The sequence below is a fragment of the Perca flavescens genome, chromosome 10 (genome assembly GCF_004354835.1).
Source record: "Perca flavescens isolate YP-PL-M2 chromosome 10, PFLA_1.0, whole genome shotgun sequence".
In the NCBI taxonomy this organism is placed as follows: domain Eukaryota; kingdom Metazoa; phylum Chordata; class Actinopteri; order Perciformes; family Percidae; genus Perca; species Perca flavescens.
The window spans coordinates 29,207,501-29,234,200 of NC_041340.1; the positions used below are offsets into that span (position 1 = coordinate 29,207,501).

The following is a 26,700-nucleotide window of genomic DNA, read 5'->3' on the forward strand; positions in this document are numbered from 1 at the left end:
CCACATTTCTTTTTCCCTGCGCTTGTATGCTAATTGAGTGGGGGGTGCCAACATCAGTCTGAACAAGGATTGGTTAGCTGGGGGCCGTGTCGCTAACCAGACAGAAGCAAACGATCCATCCGTTGCTTTGTCTCTGTCTCTTGTAGCTAATGTGACTGTGGGGTCACTCTACAGTGGTGAGAGAGAGCAAGATATAGAGGAAGTTTATGTATGTTTATGTAAGTCATAATGGTAAATTATTGTGCTTGTGCTAGTTGCACAAAGTCCAGTCTGTCAGGAAATCGTGTACATCATTTTCCTTGTAGGAAAAGCAAGGTTTTTCGTTTTTGGGTGCGTTTTGTGCAGGTGAAGTGAGCAGACTTCACTGCCTCCTCTGTCACCACACACTCGGTCGTTTGTGGTATTCATTTCACTCCGGAGAGTTATAGACCTGGAGATTTGTTGGAGTCTCGGATGGGATTTTATGTGAGACTGATTACCGATGCTGTTCCCTCGGAGCACTCGATGGAATCAAGTCCACCACCATCAAGGCTTTCACCTGAATATGGAGCGGGCAAGACTGGAGGACCAACTTGCAGAAATTCCATGCACCGAAAAAGAGCTCTTAGCAGAGTAAGTCTTACTTTTAATTCTTGTAACTCTTAATTTGGCTGATTTCGTAATGTTTTAGTCTAATAATTTCAGGATAATAAAGAAGTGATTTGAGCGTGTATGTATTGGGAAATCCACCATCTAACTAGTAACATACATGTTAACTTGGCTATTGCATTAGCAAACATTTGGTAGCTGATGATTTGATGACAGGAGTAGCTAAAATTGAAATCATTCCCTCATCTGGATTAATTAATTAATTCCTAGCATCAGGGTTTCAGTACACAGAGAGAGGGAGAGACTGAGCTTTAGAACAGGTTTTTTTAATTGTCTGCCTTGACATCAATGCAGTTTGCATTAAGCTAGCTATGAGCTGTTGGCAGCTAGCCAGCCCAAACACCCCCGTTTTCCCCGCATTTTATTAAGCTAGCTAGCTATGAGCTGTTGGCAGGCAGCTAGTTAGCACAAACACCCCCGTTTCCCCCGCATTTTATTAAGCTAGCTATGAGCTGTTGGCAACTAGCTAGCCCAAACACCCCCGTTTCCCCCGCATTTTATTAAGCTAGCTATGAGCTGTTGGCAGGCAGCTAGCTAGCCCAAAACTCCAGTTTCCCCTGCATTTCGTATCGATTTTGTATCCCAGTAGGCTACTCTCTGGTAATTTATAGGTATATTGATATATTAATCAATATGCTGAAATCTCCTAGATTCTGCCACTAGAGGTTTTGACACTTCAGAGCTGCTTTGGTTTTATTTCTCTTCTTTTTTATTTTCTTTTTTTATTATTATTACTGATCCAGTTGGTAACTAAGCTTGTATTCTATTTTTGTGAGTGATTTTGAACCTCTGTGTTTTTCAGATTTTGGCAGAGAGTGCAGCCAGTAATGAAGGGATAGATGCACCTAGCACTGTAGATTTTGAAGAGACAGAGGGCTTCTCTCTACAGGATCCTGGACCATTAGTGCTTCATCGTGGGTCACAGTGCAACATCAGATGTCTGCAATGCTCATCAGGTAGTGTAAGTTGTATCTATCATTAGCTGTATATGACACATAAACATTTACAAATTACTTCTAATGGTAGGGAGAAGACATTTCATACTGGACTGTATTAGGTTGTGCATGTGTTGTGACCACTGACTATGTGATGTTGTGCAACTCTTTTATTTATTTTTTTCGCCTAGCAGTTTTCCTTGGACTAGGGTGGCCCCTAAATCATGGCTGCAGCTGTCGCCCTGGTCCTGCTACGCCGTGCAGTTCCCTGCTACGTCCTGTAACGCCCTGCTACGCCATGAACTACTGCAACTACTATTTATAGTCGTAGTTCAATTATCTTTATCGTGACTATTATTGCCACTGTTTATCACACCCCCAACCGGCACCGTCAGAGCCGCCTACCAAGAGCCTGGGTCTGTCCCAGGTTTCTTCCTGAGAGGGAGGTTTTCCTCGCCACTGTCACACTGAATGCTTGCTCTTGGGGGAATTACTAGAATTGTTGGGTCCCTGTAAATTATAGTGTGGTCTAGACCTACTCTATTTGTAAAGTGTCTTGAGATAACTCTTGTTATGATGTATTAAAGTTGATAAAGATGAGACTTTATTGATCTGGTGGTGAAATTTACAAGTTACTTGCCAAGTCAAACTTCTAAAAGTAATGCAAAAGTAGTGTAAAGCATTATAATTCAGAGACAGTAATATTGTAATATAACTAATTACTCTGAAATGACAGTAACTAGTAATCTATAATGAACTACATTTTGGTCACAAAGACACTTTGTGATTGTGTTCATTTTGTGAAAACAAAATATATTTATTGATTGCCTCCCTTCCTCTGGAAACTGCCTCCTGATTGCGGCCACAACGAAAGCTGGTATCTCCTTCCTGATCTTCCTGCCCAGAAACCCATATGTCTATCGGACCACCTGCCTGTAGGCTGTGTATCGGAATTGCCTAGAGAATGATAGGGGTGCAATGTTGATATTGATAATCCTGTTAACATGGTCAATATGATCAAGAGTGATGGACTTATTTGATGTAACATTTTCAGTTATTCTATTCCATAAATGTATGTATGCACATCAGAGTTTAAAAATCTGCTAATCCCTCAGCATCAATAATGCAATATATTATAAGAAAAACGGAATAAATATGGATATTCAGTATGAACCACATAGACGGATATGTGCATTGTGGTAACAGTATCATTGTAGTGCAGAAATGGTAACGTAAGAATAAGTGTACTGTATGTGCAAGAGGAATAGTATGAAGAGCAGTAGAATATGGCTATATATAAGTAGTTACAGTATGCACAATTATTTTGATACAGTTTGTTATTTGTGTAGAAAACTGACAACTATAATAGAAGTGTATAATAATATAATAATGTTATAAATTACTCTCATCTAAACAAATTGTGGTCTGTTGGCTTGGAGAGGGCCATACCCCTGCCTGAAGTTGAGGTATGCTACCTGCAGCGAGAACGGGTTGAGGCAGCAGGCATCAAAGCCGGGATAGAGCGTCAGGCAGGTAATGTCCGTGACTGGGACTAAACCCTCAACTAGTGTCCAGTAGGCATCCACCTCTCGACAACACAGGCTGTCCACCGCTGACGCCATAGCCTCACAATGTCCGCACAAGCACCTAGCCAACAAAACGATTATGTGCTAGTGCTAACCTGCTTCTCTTAATACATCCATGGCTTGGATGGACTGCACAGTCCCTGTCCCAGCGTTAAAATCTTAGATTGTAGAATATCACAAGACAAAACGTTGCTGGCTTAAATAAAGACAATCTACATGTATGTTTAATCTAAAACAAGGTCGAAAGTATTTCTGCTAAAGCAGATTTATTGTATAACACCAATGTACTAGCCTAGATGAACCAGCAGCCACCGTAGGTATGCTCGCCATGAACTTGACCAGACTCCCTCGCGTTACGTCACTTTCGGTCAGTGATAGATAGATGCTGAAGTTATTTTATCACAATTTTATCTCAAAATATCGTTTATAGCGGTTATATATTCCTCCAGTTTTGAAAATCTAGTTGTTTATCATTAATATACACTATACTGTATAGGGTGTGTTCAACCTGCACATCAGCATTACCAGTAGGCTTCCTTGTACCAGTGAAGGCAGTAGTAGTAGATTCGATCACATCGCTCTAACCAATCCTTCTTCAGACTGATGTTGGCACCTCCCACTCAATTAGCATACAGGCGCAGGGAAAAAGAAATGTGGAAATACAGAAAGAAAGAAATGTGGAAATACAGAAATAAATAAATGTAGAAATGTGGAAATATATAAATAAATAAATGTAGAAATAAATATATAAAGAAATAAATATATATATAAATACATAAATATATAAATACATAAATACATATAGAAATGCATAAATAAATAAATAAATACATGTATAAATACAGAAATAGCCATTTATGTTACCAAAATGTATTTATTTTCACTATATTTCTGCATTTATTTATTTATTTCTACTTTTATTTATTTATTTATTTTTCCTTCTGTCATTTTTAGTCCTCCATAATTTGTAGGGTCCAGTACTGCAAATTCGTTTTTTTTATTTACTGGTGTACAAATTGAGTTGGGGTTAAACTATTGTGGCTATCCGGTGGGCTAACGTTAGCTGAGTGATGAATCAACATTTGAGATGACTTGGTGGTTTATTTAATAATTCAGTTTTATGTGGCAAACCTATTCTTGTTAGGGTGCTATATTTAATTTAGCTTTGTAGAACTATTTATTTTACACTATTATTTTTATGTTAGCTTGTTTGTTTTGTGGATTCATTTCTAACTGGAAAAAAAACTGTATGTCCTAGGTTAAGGGGATGATGAAACCAGCCTTCTCTGTGACAATAAATCCTGATGGTCTCAGCCACAATCTTCAACCCAGCGTCCCGTGCCTCCTTCTCTCTGCACTTCACCCCTAACATCTAACACAACACAACGCAGAGTATCGCAGCAGTGCCGAGGGGTACCTCCAGGCGGCAGACGCACAGAGGGAGTGGGTTACATATATAACATTGGTTTGGCTGAATATTGCTCAAATGCTATTTTACTGTACGTACACACCGCCGTCGACTTGAGCTTCTAAAGATACCGGAAGTCATTCATTTTCAATGGAAGCTGGCTTCTCTCAGCTGCAAGGAGCAAAAATCAAAAATCTGTCGGCATCGCGTTTTGAGGGGTCCTTAACTACCCTGTGAATATAGCCCTATTTGTAACAACAGCTTTTTTTCCAAATATGGTATGCTCATGAATATGTAGATGAGCTGCGCGCTGATTGGTTTGAGCGAACCACATAGAAACACACTGGAGACTAGACAGCAGGTCTCATATTTCAGACACTGCAAAGTTATACATTGTTTATTCATTGATTGTTTGTAATTCACTTTTGAGACTTTTTTATGCAAGAAATCAACTATATAAAGCTCAAATATGGGCCGGTTTACGAAAATTGATGGCTAATTGCAAATTTGGTAAGACATGTCGGACTTTAGGAGCTCCACACAGTCTGACGAGAAAGCGGCAACCTCCATACCCAGTGAAAGTCACCGTTTCTCGGTTACTGGACGACCGGGGTTCGGGGCTCCGCGGAGCTCTGGAGCTGGCCAACTACCAGCATAATTAAACTATATTTACAGTTTGAATTTCGTCACATCACTTATAAAACAGCTACCCCAAGGTCTTATAAAGCTAACAATGGTGTCCGATTTCAATTTAATGCATTTTTGTGAACATGAGGGGTCTCCTTAGGAGGACATGCAAGCTAGGCTATGTGTCCCATTTAATATGGGAAAAGATCGTTGCTACACTTTCGGCATAACTGTCATATATTTACAGTTTGAATTTTTGAAGGGCAGTGGCGTTTGGTAATCCACTAACTCAGAAAAGGTGACTTTCCCCCGGCTGGCACCGTGGGCTGCCTGCTGTGACGGAGCTCCATCTACCTCACAGCAGGCCGGTTTAGCCATCAATTTTCGTAAAACGGTCCATATTTGACCTCTACATAGTTGATTTCTTGTATAAAAAAGTCTCAGAAGTGAATTTAGTGGTAAAATAGCAGATGAACAATGTATACAATTTCTGAAATCTGTGCGACCTATTCAGAAGACTACCTGATCTCAGGTCAGTTGTGTATCCTATGTAAACTGTCGTTATTCAACTTTGTCAAGGTAAAATCGGTTTTGCATTCTATCACACCTTTAATAACAATAGGACAATTGAAGTCCAGATTATGAGGCCATTTCAGCAGAGCCAACAGCTTCATATGCCATGGACATGTGAATATGGTGCTGAATTTGCCAGTATTTTAAGAAGACAAATGTTTGGGACTTTGTCATGCAATAACAAAGCTGATATGCTTTATGTGAAACACAGTGTTTTGATGTCAGCAGAAAGACTTCTCTTAAAAAAACTGTACAGTAGTGCCTCTGTCTCCATTCCACCAGACAATCTTGGATGAGCAAGACCAAAAAAAGGTCACTGTAGTCATGCCACTATGCACAGTGGTTGAGGTCTAGGAGACTGTGATCTTGTTTGCATGGAATGCACATTTTACCTTTGTGGCAAAGCCTGATTAAAACTAATTGTTGAAATAAATTATTTAGTGTATCTTTTTTACATAAAATTGGTCATTGCTAATGACATACACAGTAATTAATCTAGCATACTTTCATTAAATAAATCAATTCAAGCTAAAATTGAAGAGTCTACAATTAGGGCTGATCTATTTTAAGAGATTTTCTTAAAATTAAGTTAATACCTTTTAGAAAAATGTCACCTGGGGTAAAACTCGCCCTGCTGCTACCCTGCATTTGTATAGCTCACAGCATTTTCATTTAAATAAATAAAGCTCTATCTTTGAATAAACAGCACGTTCCTGGCAAATCATTTTCCTTACGATAACAATGACATGAATAAACAACATAGCATATATGAAATAAATATATAATACATAAATATATATATATATATATATATAAATAAATATATAATTTTATTATTATAATTATAATATAATTATAATAATAAAATTATATAATTATAATCATAATGGGCCAGGGTGACCAATAGCCTAACCCATGACAGACCTGTCAACCAACGACGAGATATTTTTCTTGTTTAAAGGGGTGATAGAATGCAAAACCGATTTTACTCGGTCATAGTTGAATAACGACAGTTCAGTGGGTAAATAGGACATACATATGAGCTCAAAATCCCATTGACACCCCTTTACTATGAAAATCTCCTATTTTGAAACCGCCGCTGAAAACGGGTGAATCTCAACAAAGCTAGTTGCTTACGTAAGCATCTCAAAATCCGGAACCTTTGTCACAGCCGTGGGTGTATTAAGAGAACAGTCACGCCCCAACATTTACATAGGCTACACAACTGACCTGAGATCAGGTAGTCTTCTGAATCTAGGTCACGCAGATCTCTGCTATTCCATTACAAAATTCACTTCTGAAACTTTTTTATGCGAGAAATCAACTATGTAAAGCTCAAATATGGGCCGTTTTACAAAAATGTATGTCTAATTGCAAATGTTGTCCGACTGTTTGTCGGACTTCAGCGGCCAGCACTGCCTGGGTTACTGCCTCGCCGCCCGGGCCTGCCTTCCTTCACAGACCCCGGCCTGCTGTAAGCTCAATTGAGCTCCCTTACGGCTGGCAACCCACGGCAATTCATACCCGCGCAAAGTCACCGTTTCTTCACTACTAAACACCGGTGCTCTGACAGAGCTCCAGGGCCTGCAGTTCCCCTCTTCCTAATGCCAGGTGTGTGTGAGTGAGAGCGCGGTCAGCGAGCTTGTTACGCCAGCAATCTCTTACCACAGGTTCCAGTTAATCTTATAATGTGTGTATGTGTTGAGTTATTTAAACAAACGATCGGTGAAATACACGCCTCTTGTCCGCGAGTCTCATTGATAGAGCCTGCGGCTGGATGTGATAGAGCCTGCGGCTGGATGGAGCTAGCTAGCCTCCTCTTAGAATTCCTCTGGAATTCACAAAAAATCATTAACTTGAAATCGGACACCGTTGTTAGCTTTATAAGACATTTAGTTAGATGTTGTATAAGTGGCGTGACGAAATTCAAACTGTAAATATACTCAAATTACGCCGAAAATGAAGCTAACTATCCAAGATTTGTAGCTACACACAGCTATGAAGGGACAATCGCAGCTGACGAAACACCTAGCTAGTCTTCACACATATTCATTAACTTGAAATCGGACACCGTTGTTAGCTTTATAAGACAGTTAGATGTTGTATAACTGCCGTGACGAAATTGAAACTGTAAATATACTCGGAATTACGCCGAAAATGAAGCTTACTATCCGTGATTTGTAGCTAGCTACACACAGCTAGGATTGAAGGGACAGTTGCAGCTAACGAAACACCTAGCTAGTCTTCACAAATATTCATTAACTTGAAATCGGACACCGTTGTTAGCTTTATAAGACATTTAGTTAGATGTTGTATAAGTGGCGTGACATGTGTATAACATGTGGTAAGAGATTGCTGGTGTAACAAGCTTGCTGACCACGCTCTCACTCTCACACAACGGGCCATTTAGCTAGCAGGAAGAGGGGAGTTGCAGGCCCTGGAGCGCTGTCAGGGCTGCCAGCCGTAACGGAGCTCACAGCAGGCCGGGGTCTGTGAAAGAAGGCAGGCCAGGCAGCGAGGCAGCGCCACTGCCGCTGAAGTCCGACACACAGTCTTACCTAGGGTGACCAAATTTCCGGGAGCTGAAACCGGGACACTTTGCGTGTGACCGTAGTGCTTGTGCACTCGCACACGCTTTTTAACGTGAACATGTGCCAGCCGAGGTCAGACATAGACAGTAACTTCATTATTTTGATCATAGGCTCCTCATCTAATAATAAATGTTTTTTTGTTTTTTTTCGGTAAAATTAACAAAATTGAAGCAACAGCCTTTTTCAGTTCAGAATGAGATTTATGTTGAGACTTTTCTATAAAAGATTTTTGAAGTGTTATTTATTCCAATAACACCAAAAGAATTAAAATGATTGAAAATTTTGAGCATTAATCACTTCATTTCCTGCATTCTGGTGAATTTTTATGCAACTATTTCTACCTTTTTCTGAATCAATGTATGAAAACTTCACCCGGCTTTCACAGCTTTTCCTCCACGTAGAGACGGTTGCTAGGTGATAGCAAAAAACACAACATGGTCGGACCCTGCATGTAGCTGCCCGTTCTATTCGCCTCGGAAAAATAATCTGGAAAAAGTTACATTTGGGACTACACTCAAAACATTCGGGGCTCAAGCCCCAGCAAAATCGTCTGACGCCGCTCCTCCTAAAACCGGGACATTTTGGCGTCCCGACAGGCTTTTGTCGGGACTCGGGACGTTAACTTCAAAATCGGGACTGTCCCGGTCAAACCGGGATGTATGGTCACCCTAGTCTTACCATATTTCAATTAGCCATCAATTTTCGTAAAACGGCCCATATTTGAGCTTTATATAGTTGATTTCTCACATAAAAAAGTCTGAAGTGAAGAAGTGAATTTGGTAACGAAACATTGCAGTGTCTGGAATATGAGATTCTGTCAGGTCTCTAATGTGTGTGTAATCGGCATTCGCTCAACCAATCAGCGCACGTCTCTAATGTGTGTGTATGGCGATGCGCTCAACCAATCAGCGCGCAGCTCATCTAAATATTCATGAGCATACCATATTTGGAAGAAAAGCTCTTGTTACAAATAGGGCCAAAACACAGGGATGCATAAGGGCCAATAAAATATCAACCAGGCCATTTTCAGCCCAACCAATGTTACATACCCCATTAGGAGACCATACGGAACAGTGTGAAATACCCTATATAATCATTCTATCACCCCTTTAAAGCTTGCTTGTCAGGGGACTGTCATAAAGGTTGTGTAGAGGAATAGAAACCAGTTTCTCCAGGCAAGCACAGAGAATATGGTCTTATCCATCTTTATTCTCCATGCCAAGTAGCCCTTATTCTCTGGCAGAAGAAATAGGGTGTCCCAATGTAAAGTAAATATTTCTAAACTATAGCCCTAATTTGGTAGCCTAGAAATCTAGACCCTAGTGGCAGCAAAATTATTTTGCAGCCAGGGGGGTCTAGGCACTCTCTGTTACCTTGCGAGCTGGAAAAACCAAACTCTGGTCAGGTTAATCACATTGTGTATAGAGTCGGTAGGTGGGCTTATGGCTGCTGCTGCTGCTGGGAACAGCGGTCTTCTGGAAGACTTGGAATTAAGCTTTTCTTTGAGAAAAGAACAAAGAACGGCACAGAAATCATTCTTTTTTGTGATTAACAGTTTTTTATTTTTTTGAATAAAGCATACATACAGATACATAAACAATACAAAGAAGTATCTGTCTGCCTATCATGATGCTGGTTTGGATCAAATTTTTTATGTTCTTACTCACTTCGGTTAATACTGAATCATCCCCTAAGACAGATAGTCTGGGACAGAAGTCTACTGAAATCCCTGATATCTCAATAATGAGACTGTGTATCCATGTCCAAAATTCTTGCACTTTGTCACAGGACCATAAGGCATGTAAAAGATGACCCTCTTCAGATTTACATCGCCAGCAGTTTGGATTTGCGATCAGACCTAATCTAAACAGTCTAGACGGGGTCCAATAAAAGCGCTTTGCAATTTCTTAAATTATATTAAACATACTCTTGCATCCCTTGACATGGTTTTTATGTTTGTACATATCTTTATCCACTCATCCTCCTCCAGTGTCAGACTTAGGTCCCTCTCACATATGCTCTTAAGAACAAGTATGGCCCCGTCCCCTGCTGTCTGAATCAACATGGAGTAATACACAGAAGCCTTGAATCCTTGACTATAGCACCTTAATATCTCTTCTACGAACCCAGCTGTTTTAGGATCCCCAAAAGCATGTGACGTAATTGTAAGTATCTATAAAATTGTGACTTGGGGATTCCAAATTGTTGCACAAGGTCATCAAAGGATTTCATAGTATTGTTTTAATAAAGATCTCCCAGAGTAACAATGCCCCTCTCAATCCAATCCTTCCACTAAATGGGGGATTTGTTAACACATATTTTTGGATTCAACCAGATACTAGAGCATACATTAAAAAAGGGTCAAATTTAAACATCCTGGCAACTTTAATCCACATCCCTTTCAGGTTGGTGAATATTGGATGAGTTTTAGCTTCTCTTCTTAGGTTTATGGACAAAAATTGGAGTGGCGGTAATGGAGCAACCGGTGGTGCCCTCTCTGGAGGGAGTGTCCAGTGGGCTAAATGTCTTAAATTAAAAGCATAGTAATAAAATAACATATTAGATAATCCTAATCCTCCTTTGTCAATTGGTTTCTGTAGCTTTCTAAGATGTAAGCGGGGTCTCTTACCAATCCAGATAAATGACTTTACTATCCTATCAAACCATTTATAGTATGACATGGGGACCTCAAGAGGAATAGACTGAATCAAATAATTTAGTTTGGGGACACAATTCATTTTCACAACATTGACCTTTCCAATCATTGATAAATTCAGTGCTGACCACCTATTGACATCACAGGCAATTTTATGAAGTAGTGGGTCAAAATGTACTTTCACCAGGTCTTTCAACTGTGGAGGGAAGAGGATGCCTAAGTATCTTATACCTTGCTTGGGCCACTGAATTGAACCCGGTTGAAAGGCTGAGGAAGGGCAATAGGCTGTTAGAGAGAAAGCCTCTGACTTTGACCAGTTCACCTTATATCCTGAACATTTTGAAAAAGAGCTAATTGTTCTTAAAAGCGAAAGTATTGATCGATTTGGGTCAGACACAAATAATAAAATATCGTCTGCAAACAGCATAAGTTTATGCACCACTCCAGCTGCGTCTACACCTGGGAACTCAATATCTCTCCTTATAGCTGCTGCCAAAGGCTCTAGAGCTAGACAAAATAACAAGGGTGAAAGAGTTGAGCCTTGCCTTGTTCCCAACCCCAGAGTGAAATAGTCAGATATGAGCCCATTAGTTTGTACTGCGGCTTCGGGGTGTCTGTACAGTAATTGGATCCATTTTATAAACTTACTATCAAACCCATATACCTTTAGTATTTTTATCAAATAGCACCATTCGACCAGATCAAAGGCCTTTTTTGCATCTAGGGAAATAGCTGCTATAGGGGATTGGGCATCAGCCACTGTCCACATAATGTTGATAAAATGCCTTATATTATCAGAGGAACTGCGGCCATGAATAAATCCCACTTGATTGGGGTGAATCAGAGATGTTATAACCTTATTCAACAGGTTGGCTAGAACCTTTGAGAGAATTTTCACATCCATCTGAATTAGAGAAATCGGGCGATAATTTTTACAATCCCCAATTAGTGCCTGTCTACAGAAATCATTCTTAAAAAAGGAAGATGTGTTCAGAGTTTTGCCAACCTGATACGGCAAAAGTTTAATCTATGAACTAGCTTCTCTTCCTTCTTCGTTGCTCTGCCTGGTTGTAGCGCTATCCTGTTGCGTGGAGAGGGAATTTGAAAGACAACCGTTTAACCTGCCCCTTGGATTGAGCCCTGTCAATTGTGAGTTCCCAGACCCAACATCTTGATGCGGGTCTGGCTTGTCAGGCTACTAATTTGGACTTACCTAAATTAAAACTTAAAATAATGTTGCATGAGGCTGCAGGGGTTTTCCAATAGCTTCATGATATAGGGTTGTGTGTAGGTTGCTCTTGTCACTGTTTGTGAAAGATGAGCAATAGATTGTGGCTGTGTGATGTCCTTCAGTGCTACATATCACTTTGTTCATGTTGTTTTTTTAATTGTAAGTATAGGTCAAATATCTTTAATATGGTGCATATATCATCAAATATCAAAGTCTGGAAATTCAGCCGTTAAGATATCGCACAATCATTACACTTAATGTCCTTGTTATCGGTCCAAACTTTAATACTGTTCGTGACAAAACCTGCATGAAAAAAAAGTGTGTTTGCCTATTACACTTTTGTCTTTAAATTGTATCTCGGGGAGGGGGATACCACTAGTTGATGCTGTGATTTTGGCAAGGTGTTAACAATCACAAATTGTTGTAAAAATATAATGCGGTGACCCCCGTGCGTAATGCTGCATGATGGCACTGCAGGAGGACTATGGCAATGGAAGAAACAGGAGAGAAAGAGACTTCAGGGACCATGACGATGACTGGCTAATATGCCGATTTAAATTCCCTAAAGCTGTGCTCTTGGATCCGTGTACTGAATTGGATCCAGTAGAGAGGACAACGCGTTGGAACCGTGCCATCCTGGTCCAAATACAGGTCCTTGCCACTCTGGGGGTAACCGGCTGTACTATATGTAATCTTCACCTTTATCACTAAGGATAGTTTGGATATAATATATAGTTCTGTTAAATCTAGGGGTGCCCGGTCCCCGAGTGCCGAAATGCCTGCTGTTTTGGACAGTAAATATAGGTATTCTATAGATCAGGTTTCTCTACACTGCGAAAACAGGCCAAAATTATAATTCAATTTGCAGCAATTCCCGAGCGTCTGAGAAGTTTTTTGCTTTTTCCCTGCCAGTTGTCATGATTCAGCGTAACAAAAGAACAACTGGCAATTTGATCAGCATTCATGAGGTGCTTTGCATTGACCATTTATGGTTAAAATGTGTGTGTACAGGGTGGGATAAGAGGGTGATTCACATACACACACTTGTGGGTAATCTGTGATTTATAAAGGGAACACTGCTTACAGATGTGCGTACGCATGGTTTTATAAATCAGATTTTTTTTTGGCATATGCCATTTTTGGCTTTTGGCCGTATGTACACTTTTCGTAAGGATCCTATGCACAGTTTTATGAATGAGACCCCAGATCATAGTAATAATACTTAGAAGTATAATCTGTATAGGAAGCACGCTTCCCTAATACAAAAAAACAGCTGATTTCAGGTGCAGTAAACTTCTCCCATAATCACAGCTCCTCCTGGTAGATAGATAAACCATTGCAACTGGTTGGGATCTCATTTCAGCCAAAGACCCAAGGTCTCAGTGGGGTTTCTTCACAGATCTGCATGGGAAATGCGAAGGCAAGGGAAATTGCATGACACCAGTATCACCCAGCCTCATGAAAGATGATCTTTGACTGGTGGTCCTACAATATCTTAAGGCGAGACACTATAGGTGAATAGGGTAAACTTTTTAACTAGGAGATATCACCATGAAACTCTCCCAGTTGATTACTTACATTAAGTTGAGAAAAAACTGTATTACAAGTTTTCTGTAATTTAATGTTTAAATATGCAAATTAGGCATTATCTAATTAAATATGCGCTAATTTGCATATATTTAAAAAAATGAAATCTGAGTATTGGATAAAGCCAGGTTCAAAATTATTTTTTCATTGTGTTCACATATTAGATTGGAAAAAAAATTACAGAGGAATTTATGGATATCTACTTTTGTTATCCTGTAAATCAGAATATACTGTCAATAGCCTTAAAAAAAAATTTCGCCATGTTTTTTGGAATAGAATGTTATATAAATCAGGCTAGGAATAATATATTTACAAATCCCTCTGTAATTGTCTTCATAATATATATAGACTAATCATAAAAATAACTAATAATAGACTGGAAAGTTTGGTGTATAAAGGTGCTACTGAAGTGGAGATTTCGGACTTGGAGTATGAGTCATTTTGAGAAAACGGGCTTTAAAGATTTTTATAGCAAAATTCCACTAATTTCTAATGAAAGCTATGAATTACAGACACATATCCCTTCAGGTCCAAGTAAGATCCATGTATCACACTGTTTAACATCCAAAACTCATTATTGCTTCATCCATCAATGATCATAACATCCAAAACAACACATCAACATGGCCTTCAACTGAAGACCATTACATCACAAACTTCGAACTGACAGAAAACAACCATTACATAGCCTAGTTCCCCCAAGTTAGTTTACAGTCTACATATCCATGTCAGTACCATACGTAGGGCCCTCCTCCATCTCCTGCTGATGTCTTTTCACTTTTTTGGCTGTGCTTACACTTTTATGGCTCCGCTTTACACTGGTGGAATGGACACTAATGTAGCTCAGCGCAAATTCTTTCAGGAAGACCTAACAAGTAATCAGTCCCTCCTAAGCGAATCAGCGCTGGATGATATCACCTTCTGATAATCCAATCAGGATCGGGCAAGGATCCCATAGGCCAATCACAGCGTTACGTCACTGTTTTAAAAGCTGCTTCTCTCCCTGTGCTATCAGCTGTCATTTCAGGAAGACCGTGTGTTGTCAGTCGGACGGCTGTATGGCGAGCGTTCCTGTGCTGTTCTGTATTTTGCTCTGCGGTATCGCCATGTCGGATTTCGATTCTGATCCCGCATCGGACCCTGGTCCTGATCCCTTCTCTTCACCGGCGGCTATTCCAGCTTCTTCAGACGGCGTCCGTAGGAGCTCTCGCCTGGCTACTCTAAACAGTCCCTGCTCGGCCCGCGCGGCATCGGACAGGCTCATTCTGCAGCTTCGGAATCGTGGCGGCTTCAGGCTTACCTTCTCCGGACCTCCGCGAGCTGGCTGCCCTGGCGGGCTGCATTTCACCAGTTCACTCGCCTCCTGCTCCCGCGGCGGGTCGAGGTCGGAAGCGGTCGGCGAAGGCGATCACCCCTCCCCGTGCCCCACCGAAGAGGCGCGGTGCAACCCCTCTCAGCCAGGCGGCTGCTGCGGGCGTGCCAAGTGGGTCATCCAACACGAGTCTTATCCTCGCTTCTCTTCGATCCCTGGCCGGCTCTCTTCAGTCCATGGACGCGAGGCTGCAGTCCATCGAAGCTTCGCCCGCTTTCGTCGGGTCCACAACCACCGCCACCGCTGTGGCCTCTATGTCTACCAATCTAATGGCGTTATCCACCGTGGCATAATGCAGAGAAAAAGGGACGGCCGGAATAAGACTATTGATGCTCGCGACAGGCCCGTTGTGCGTTGCAGATAAATCAAAGATTAGGCGTTTCTTTCCCGAATACTTCCAAGTAGCCACGCCGATGGGACTGACGCGAAACACCGCGAACGGAGACGAGCTGAAAGGTCCGATAACCGACCTCCGACGCCAGCAGCCGGGAAACGCGGGGTCGGAGACCGCAGAAAGCTGATTTTTTGCGACGAACGAGACGGAAGGAACCTCAAGCACGGCCACTCGAAAACCTTGAGATAGCCTGGAGAGCAGGTGATCCACAAACACGGAGTCAGGATGAGAAGCCAATTCATATGCAAAATTACAAAGATTTAATGGGGTGGAAGGATGAACATTATATCTTTGAGTCGGGCCGAGGCTTCCGCCGGGCAGCCCGGGGTGGGCCCGCCCGCCGGGGGCAGACCGACCGTAATTCTGATGAACCTGTCGTCTGCGGGAGGGGCCGCCGGGCGGGGAACCACAGAGAGGGAGCTGAGATGCGGTACCGGGGCCCAGTATGTCCCGGTATGTCCGTCGGCATAAAAGCGTCTCTCCCGCTCGATAAATTGCTACGCGTTCGCAGGATCGCTGCATTCCATTCTTCCGCCGTCACCATCTCTAAACGCCAGTTGCTCTCCCTCCTCGGGCATCTCAATTTCGCCATACGCGTGATCCCGCAAGGGCGCTCGTTTATTTCCAGGTTGCTGAACACTGCTTCCTCTGTCTCTCACTTGCACGATCGCGTGTCTCTCGATGTCGGGTGCCGCTCCGATTTACGTTTCTGGTCTCATCTTCTGGAGCACTGGAACGGAGTTTCTTTCTTTTATGACAAGTTGGTGCACTCGTCGGACTCCCTGCGGTTTTTTACCGACGCTGCCCCTTCCGTGGGAGTTTTTATTTTTTTCAAGACCTGTGGTTTTCAGGCCACTGGCCTCCCAACTTTTCCCATTCCGATTCATTCACCCTGCATGAGATCTACCCAATTGCGGTAGCTTGCCGCGTCTGGGGGCATCATTGGAAGCGTAAACACATCTCAGTCATGTGCGATAATTAGGCGGTTGTCAGCATAATACATCATGCCATTCATGACAAGCATCACATGGTCCGCGGTGATTTTATCATCACCGCCCGCCATGTCCCCAGGCATTTCAACGACGCGGCTGATGCTCTGTCTCGTTTTCACTTTCAGACCTTTCGAAGCCTCTGCCCGTCAGCCAGCCCCGTCCTGGTAGCGCTTCCCTCTCTTCAAGAGCTAGAGCTGCAATAAACTTCAACCCATTGCATCAATCAATACCTAGAATCCTCCAAAATGTACATGAGAAAAGGTCTAGCGGCGTCCACTCTTAAAACTTACGATTTTGCCTGGCATACTTTTTCCCTATTCTGTGTAATCATGTAATCTTGCGTACCTCCCAGACCTGTTCTCGTTAAAAGCATTTGTGCATTCATATGTTATTGTACACTCGCAACTTCAAGGTGCAGTATACTCGTGGGTTGATTGCAGGAATTCAGTTTCATATTAAATGTTACCCAAATACATGTTTACTTACTCTTACAGGGACTACAAGTAAGTATTTAGCAAGTGACCATAGCTACAAAATACTGTCTCTTTTTAGTGTCAAATTACTCTTTTTAACATACACACAGGTAAGTAATGCATAACTTGAAATGACATAAAAGCATGAAAATAACAGTTCAGTAATACCACATTACTCCCACTCACACAAAACTCACAGTTGGATTGGATCACGGTTATGAGTCACAAATTGGATAAATTTTCGGATCAGCACAAAAAAAGGGGGGAATTTAAATGATTTATTAAAAATGTAATAACAATAACTTTTAACAATAACAATAACTTCTTTCACCAGTAAATTGCTGTTAAACGACAAAAACAGATATTTTACAATAACTATGAATGCACCACGAGTTTTACCAGTTTTAAGTAAACGCAACCTTTATTCACGTCTGTGTTGTTTTTCCGACAACAGCAGTGACCAAGTGCTAGCTAGTTTGTGTCTTTTAGCTCATAGCTTTAGCGGCAGACTGTTGTACGTCCCGCTGTTGAAATCCTCTACAATACGGTCACACTTTTACACCGTTTAGCTGTCAGCATTTTAACCGTTTAACTGGGACAATTTCATAGTGGCTGGTGTAAACCGGGACATTTTAGCGTCCCAACAGGCTTTTTTCGGGACTCGGGACAAGCATCTTAAAATCAGGACTCAAACCGGGACGTCTGGTCACCCTATGTTAGCAAAATGCACAGTTCATTTATAGTTTGATGACAAATAAAAGTGAGTATTGTGATAGAAATACTGTCCCTCTGTAGGTTTAATGTGAAATTAAACTGCTTGCAAATGTAATGAATAATATTCTACGGGGGTCTACTTAATTCTGCTGTATCTTACAGCCTCTGCCTCCTTAAAAAGGCAAGTCAAACCTTTTAGAGAGATGGCTCACTGTGGTCCCACAGTTCTACTAGTGTGATACTGGATCCAAGTTTGAACTGAATGTATGTAAAAAAAAGGGTTAAAACCGGTATAATTTAGACATAAGAAAGTTAGTCTTAATAGCTACAAAGAAAGGGGGCTGTACAAGTGTGTGTGTGTGTGTCTGTGTGCGTGTATATTTGTCATTGTTGCCCTTTCTGCAGGGTACTCAGCTTCCCTATATTTCCCCCTCTCTAGTGGTTTTGGAAGAACTCCAGCCAGTTGGTCTCATCTATCCATATTTGAGTCTGTGTGTGTGTGTGTGTGTGTGTGTGTGTGTGTGTGTGTGTGTGTGTGTGTGTGTGTGTGTGTGAGAGTGAGAGAGAGAGGGAGATAAAGAGAGTGTGTGTTTGTAACCCATCCATTCCCCCTAGAATGTGATTAATGGTAAGTGATACCAAAGGCATTATCCTGATCATGACAGAGCAACACGACACCTCCATCCTCCAAATGAGCTCTCCAACTGGTGTGTGTGTGTGTGTGTGTGTGTGTGTGTGTGTGCAGAGCTACAACAAGAAAGAAACACGAGAGGAACAAACGATGGAAATAAATGGCGAAAGAGAGACACAGGGCTGGGTAGACAATAAAGGACGAGAGAGATGGGATGATGCAGAGAAAAGGAAAATGGCTTGTTGTTATAAGGGAAGACTAAAGGAGGGAAACAGAATACAACTTCAACATTGTGGCAAACTGGCACCATTACAAATATGCTGAAGCAATTAGCAGTTTGCAATGTACCCATGGATGTCCAGACAACTATCAAGAGATTATTGTGATACTGAAGTTAACTTAATAAAGTTTAACTGATTTATAAAATAAAAGATTATCCCCAGATTCAAGTGGAAAAGCAATCAAAATAACTGCGTGAGAGCACAAAGTTTTTTCCTGAAAAATAAAATACATTAATAGTGAGTAACTAAAACAAACCCAGTACAACAGGTATTGGTACACTGCTGTCTTGGTATCACTTCTTCACAGACAGCCAAGTTAACATCCACCTGTATTTATACATTATAGCCACTTTGTGATTTAACTAAACCAGTTTAACATTTGTCTCAGATTACAGATTAATATTCATTAATGTATAAGTATATATGGTTGATATCTGGTACAAATCTTAACTACTAACATAATATATCATGGAAAACAACGACACTATAGAGTATGTGAAGCAAAATTTAAGTCAAAGATCTCTGTGCCAGGTATGTACCAGTATCTATAGAAACAAACAGGTTTAATGGTCTCCTTTAACAGAAAAGATTTATTTTTAGATTATTTTTTATTTTTATTGTTATTTATTGTTATGCCCCTCGTTTCTGTTGAGTTTTTTTCTTTGGTTGGATGAATATAAAACCCTTGAGCTGTGTTTTAGGAAGGAAACCTGTGGCAGATTGTTTTTGGAGAGCCTAGGACAGAAGACAAAGTTATATCTTTCCAATGTAATGTAAAACTTTCTACTCTTTCTGACAACATGCTTTCACCACTGCAATGGTATTTTTGGTGTCTTCTAAGGGCTAGGGCTTGTATGTGCATGACACAAAAACTAACTAACTAAGTAACTAACTAGCTAACTAACTAAGTAACTTACTTCTTATCAGTTTGCAAAGAACTGCAAACTGTGAGACGTGCTTTCTCAGGGGGGCGCGAGAGTTGCAAGGCGGGGGTTGGGAGAAGCAGTGGCGGATGGTACGTATGTCAGGGTGGGGCTATGGCAAAAATTATGCAGACTTTCTTCTGATACAAAAATATAACCTGTAACACTGAGAACATTGTGTGTTAATATAATGTACACAGAACAGCTCACATTGTCCCTATTTGGTTCCTAACTTTAAACACAAAAACTTTTTTTTAAGATAATTGACACATTTTTGTTGCTGAACATAACTACACATACTTGTTTTTCTTTCATATATTAATTTGTGAAACTTAATTTCCTAAACATGGCCAATTTTATAACATTTTTTCGATGTGGTTTTTTTTCATGTTTTTATTATACGACAGCGGTGAAGGCCCTATTGAAACTGAAGGAATTATTGTTTTTCCCGTCAAATGAATTGCCTTTTTGAGGGGCTTAACATAATCAAAATCTCACCAAAATTGGCGGTCGCATCAAGTCTGGTGAAAATTTACGTATTTTAAGGGTTTCGGGAATAGGCGCACAAAAATGGCTCACTAGTGCCCCCTACAAAGTTAAAAGAATTGAGCCCCTGCAGTGCGTTTAACGTAGACTCACGAAACTTGGTACACATAGTATATGTGTACCAAGTTTCGTGAGTCTATGTTAAACATTACGTTAAACATTAAATATGTCAAGACGCAGAGAAAACGTCATTAGAGCCATACCCTAAGTCTGCCATTTTGAATTGAAAGTTTGAAATTAGTGTGATTTTGGCCATTTATCCAGGCTTGGTCTGTTCCTTTGATTTGGGAAAGGAGGCAAGGAAACAGAATAGTTCCTGAGCAGCAAAACAGGCAGTTAGCCATGACATTTCTACAAACCACTTGGTCGATCAGTAGTATTCTTTACCTCTGTCACTGGTTATTGGTGAATTTTAACGTCACGCTGGTCTGTTTGACAACAACTTTATCCGATAGTGACCTTTTGTTTTGAGAGATTTGACAGTTAGGAAACAGTGTTGGCTTTTGGGTGCCTCAAGTCTCGTTTTAGTTAACGCGTAGGCTCTCAATAACCCATTAAAACTAGTGAGCCCTCTAGATGGGGCTCTCTGTTCAATAAAAGGTTAAATAAAAAGTAAATGGTTCATGAAGCATAATGAGGCTTAATTTGGCCATCACTAATCAAAACACTATGGGCGAGATTCAGCGTGGAGAGGATCTGCCCCCTGACTCCTATCTATTTATCCCATAGACTAAGCAAGCTGTGCGCGCAACCTGTTAATGAGCGTGTATGTGGAAGTGCTGGACGCTCAGCCGGAGTGCCCTAAATCCTGTCCCATCCCTGTAAATTCATGAGAGGAATGACATTTTTTAAAATAAAATGAACGAATAAAAATGAATTAATTTTGAGGTAGAGCAGGAGGGATGGCGCCGTAGCGCCCTCTATGGGCCGGCCACCACTGGAGAGAAGTGAGGAGAAGATCCTGTATGCGGTTTCTCCACTTTTAACACTGGAAGTGAAAGCAGCTTGGATAATGATAATGATGTTTGACGGTCAAACATCTTTGAGCAACATGGAACAAGCCACAGATCGACAGAAAGAGACAACCAGAGATTTGTACTGTAATAAACAAAGTGAATAGAGGGGAAGACATGAAGAGACTGAATGTCTTACTGTGAGGAGAAGCTATTTTTTTTTCCGGTATCAGACAGTAATTAGTGCGTGTGCGTGTGTGAGGCTGCCACTTAAGCCTTCTGTGTGAGTATTTCTGTGAAATGAAAGCATTCTTATATTATGAGGACTTTTGGCATTTTTCACAAAAGGAAGAAGAGAGGAAATTACATAATACATGTGGCCATTTTTTGCAAAGGCAAGATATTTTAGTGTTGGCATTTTTTTTAGAAGAAAAGGACAATGTTTTTGAAGGGAGCACATTCATGTCAAGTGCAGACATTTTTGTGAGGTGAAAGATTATTTTAAAGTTCAGACAAGTGCATTGTGAAGGCATTTTAAGAAACTGGGCATTGCAAAATGCAGTGACATATGTTACCAACACCAGACCTAGGGGGAATCTGGACCGGCAGCAATGGTTACACAGGCTAGGAAGCACTGCGTAGCCTAATAAAACTGGAAATTGTGACTCTGTCAATCAATAGAGAGCACAGACGTTGCTCACGGCTCGTTTATTTCTGAAACAATTGCCTACAGTTCCCATACATTCACATTGTCTCTATTAGCTCACTGATAAAAGTGCATGTTAAAATGATAATTAAATGTTTAAAAATTAAATAAATGGTGTAACCAAACTGATGATAAATAATATAAAACAGTCTGATGGAAAATAAATGCACATCAATTCAAATGATTTAACACATATTACACATACAAGACTTGGCTTAATTTAAAATACTAAAAGTGTTATGGTTTCGGTATTTTGCTTTGCCTTTTGTCCTATTTCTGTTGCTTGTGTGTAGATTTCTGTATGTTTCCTGCTTTTGTATATTTATTCTGTATTTTTCTGTTCCCTGTCTTGTACATTTATCCTGTGCTGTGTATTGTGGTCTGTGTATATTTTGTTGTGTATTTTTCTGTTCCCTGTTGTGCATTTCCCTGTTTATGTTCCCTTTCCTGTTTTATTTTGATAGTCTGTTTTCTGTCTTGTCATGCCTAGTTTTACTTCCTTTGTTTTCCCGCCTGTGTGATTGTCTGATGTGCTCCATCTGTTCCCCAGCCTGTTTTCCCTGCTGTCACCTGTCTTGTGTCACAGGGGGAAACACAGGGGCTAAATAAACTAGGTAACAACCTAGTTTATTTAGCCCCTGTATTTCCTTTGTCTGTTGTCAGATTGTTTTGCGTCCTTGTGTTTTGCCCGTCAGTTTGTGTCTTCGTCTGGTCAGTTTGTGTTTCCACCCTGTCTGTTTTGCACCCTGGTTTTTTGAAATCTTCCCAGCGTTCTTTTGTTCCAGTAAATTATTCCTTATGTGTTTTTTTAATATAACTTCACTTCACATTCACTGGATTTGGACACCTACAGCCTTTCACATATAACCAAATGCTGTCCTGCTAACACAAATTTAACCGTAACATAACACACACCCATACATACAACATTCTTACACATCATGTTATCTCATACACGTGCACTTAATAGTAGCGCTTGACAATAGGGCGTTGACATGTTACTGAATGACCGGGAATGTAAACATGTAATGTACTAGCTTAAAACAGTATTTCTCATCACCATTTCCTCACTGCTGGCTGGCTAATACTCTAATCACTAAGATTATGAATTTCTCCCTGCCCAACATCTCCCCAAATTAAAAAGTAAGATTAGGATTACTTTGGAATTGGAATTTGATCAGGTATTAAAGATGAAGACCATGGAATCAATGTAGCCATGCAAGATTCTAACTATATTAAAAGTTAAATGTTTTGGCTATCATTTCTATTTTTAATACTGGTTATAACAATGTCTGCTACTCAGCGCTGTCGCATTATTAACCCTTCCACTGCTGTTCAGTTCTTGGATGCTTTCAGTCAGAACTCCATAATTCCTGAGTCTGTGTGCAATACAGAGGAGCTTAGCTCATGGTTTCACTCCACCTGCCAAACCGTTTTAGACACTGTGGCTCCATTAAAATCCAGGCAGCCTAAAACTAAATCTGAGCCCTGGCTAAACGACACGACTCATGCTGGCATACGTGAGTGCCGTAGAGCTGAGCGCAAGTGGAAGGAGGACAAACTTAAGGTGTCTTTTCAAATGTTAAGGGACTGCTAAAACTAAGCGGAAGCTCAAAGGGGACCGTGCCTTTGCTGTGTCGGCTCCTTAATTATGGAATGATCTGCCTCTGCACATTAAACAGGCCTCTTCTTTGTCTGTTTTTAAATCCTATCTTAAAACCCATCTCTTCTCTGAAGCCTTTGACACCTAGTAAAATGTCGACTTTACTTACTTAATTTAATTACTTCTTCTGATTGCTTTTCATTGCGCAGCTATTATTTTTACTCATGTCATAATGTTATGTCTTTTATTATGATGTCTTATTTATTATTCTGTACTGCAGTTTGGTCAACTTTGGTTGTTTTAAAGCGCTTAACAACTAAAGTTGGATTGGATATCTGGGAAGATGACAAAAACGTGTACAGTCAGATGATCAGGCAGAATGTAAAAGAAACCCCCAACCAGATTATCGAAACCACTTTGTTTGGAGTAGTGGTGTGCGATACTGCAAAATTTGGTATCGATCCAATACCAAGTAAAAACAGGGCCAGTATTGCCGATACCGATAATGATAGATACTTTTTAATAATTAAGGTGGATGCATCATCAAATTGCTAAATCTGAATGAATTTTCATGATCTTTAAGGGGTTTTATGATTTTTCCCTTGGATTATTAATAAATTCAAATCCAGGACAAAATGTTCATATGCTTGTATACATTTGTTGTGTTACCACTGTATATAACAGCCGTTTACAAATTATAGCTTACCGTTGTTTCATTTTTGGCCTGAAAATATAGCCACACAGCTCTCCTTTTCCTCTCGGCCATTCTTCTGCCGTCTCTTTTCTGCTTGTGTGTGTGTGCTGCTGGCCACTGCCAAGCCTGGCTGCTTGCTTGCTTGATTGCCTGGTGCCGCTGAGTCACGTGACGGTACAACATCAAATCACAAGAAGGGGGAAGAGGAGCAAAGTGTGCCCACTCTGCATTGTGACAGGAGCGGCAATTGAAAGCAGCGGCACTTATACAGAAACAGATAGCCAGGTCGCTTTTTTGATGACACTGCAGCAGTGCATACTGGAGAGAAACTGAAACTTAAGTATCAATCTCATTACACTGGTATTGATCAATATCAATACCAACGTTGGTATTAATATTATCAATATTTGGATCGATCCGCCCACCGCTAGTTTGGAGGTAAAACCCTGTGTTAGGGAGGACTGGCCATTCAGACATGGTTATTGATTGTTGTTACAACAACAATCCAACATGATAATTGTTCCCAACAATGTCTGCAGTACAAAGATGGAGACAGCAGTGTCTCTAGTAGAAAGTGAATAGATACCCATCTCAAACACAATCCATAAACTGTGCTGCAATATGCAGCATGTCAGAGGTGGTGTTGTTTTGTTATCTGATCTGAATTCCATCAAGTCTACTGAGTAGAGATGCACCCATAGACCGGCCACATGCTCAGTCTGACATGCTGATTTCATGCCAGTCAATGCTACAATTAACTGACAACATAAGTTTATACGGGTAACACTTTACAATAAGTGTACATTAATTAGCATTAGCTAACAGTTATTAAGGGTTGAATAAATTGTGTAATAAACATTTATTAACAATGCTCATGTTAACTAAGGTATTAATTGATGCATTATTTACCATTAGTTGAAGCTTTAACTAACTGTTAATCACAGTTAACTAAGGTCTCTATTTTACCATTACATAATGCAGTAATAAGCCCTGACTATTAAAAACAGTTAATTAAGGTGTCTATTATATCATTAGTAAATGCAATAATAAGCCTTGACTGACTTTTAATCACAGTTAACTAAGGTGTCTATTTTACCATTAGTCAATGCAGTAACAAGCCTTGACTAACTGTTAATAACAGTTAACTAAGGTGTATATTTTAAGATTAGTTAATGTACTAAATAGCCTAAAGTGGAAATAAAAGCTACACCCTTAGTTGATGTTGATGAAGGTTTTTCCTAATATTACTTGGTGGCTGATAAAGAAGTTTGATAGCATGTATGTCTTAAGGTTCACGGCCAAGCCATGTCATTATGAGAACACTTTTTTATTGTTTATTTACGGGTTATGGTTGTCCACATACCTTTGTCCACTATTTGTCCATCCTCCAACATAAGACTTACTTTTGGTAGAGGGTGAGATCAGGGAAAAGACTCCATAGTCTCCATGCATAGGTTTGCTTCTTCCTTTGTCTTCATATAGACATTAACTTAAAGCCAAACTATATAAATTATTGTGCATGCTATATAAGCATTATTTAACCTTAAATGGTCACTTAATTCATGTGTAACAATACTGAATAAGCCTTACCTAATCATCAATAAACAGTTATTAATGCTCTTTGGTAGACTTATTGTAGAGAACATATGCACCTTAACTAACACTTAATTAATGTGTAACAATACTGAATAAACCTTACTAAACCATCACTAAACAGTTATTAATGCTCTTTGGTAGACTTATTGTAAAGTAGAGAACATATGCACCTTAAATAACACGTAATTAATGTATAACAATACTGAATAAGCCTTACTAAACCATACTTAAACAGTTATTAAATCTCTTTGGTAGACTTATTGTAAAGTTGAGAACATATGCACCATTACTAACACTTAATTTAGTATTTAACAATACTAAACAAGCCTGACTAAACCATAACTAAACAGTTAGTAATGCTCTTTGGTAGACTTATTGTAAAGTAGAGAACATATGCATCTTAAATAACAATTAATGTATAACAATACTGAACAAGCCTTACTAAACCATAACTAAACAGTTATGAATGCTGTTTGATAGACTTATTGTAAAGTTAAGAACATATGCACCTTAACTTACACTTGATAAATGCACAAGAGTACTGAATAAGCATTATTAAACAATGATTCATAGTTTATTAATACTCTTTGACTTAAACATTCACAAACATTCATCAAATCTTTATGACAACTTTCTTTTATGCACACATATTAAAAATGTAAACAAGGTTTTCATTTGATTCTGAGTTAGTTGTCATCTTTCTTTCCACTGAGACTATAGAGACAGCTGGGAGCTATAACAGTTTAAATCCTGTATGGAGATTACACTGGAAATTGTCCCGCTCTCGTCATCTTTACTGTCATGTCTTCTGGATAGTTTTCCTCTCTTGAAACCTAACAAACCAACTGGGATATATCAATTTCTTTTAAATGCATGCAAAAGTTACGGATGCAAGAATTGATCGTTCACTATATCAACATCAAATCTTTACACATATTGTACAAATGACAACAAAACATGATAGGGCAGCCTTAATGGTA

The 26,700-nt window shown here is 40.0% G+C and overlaps 1 long non-coding RNA gene across 1 annotated transcript; it reads left to right on the forward strand.

Annotated features, from left to right (window-relative positions):
• Positions 1-553: 553 nt before the first annotated feature.
• On the forward strand, positions 554-1,997 carry LOC114562701 (uncharacterized). Its single transcript, XR_003693532.1, has 3 exons — positions 554-612; positions 1,451-1,604; positions 1,778-1,997. It is a non-coding gene; the product is annotated as an uncharacterized LOC114562701 (long non-coding RNA).
• The last annotated feature ends 24,703 nt before the right edge of the window (positions 1,998-26,700 follow it).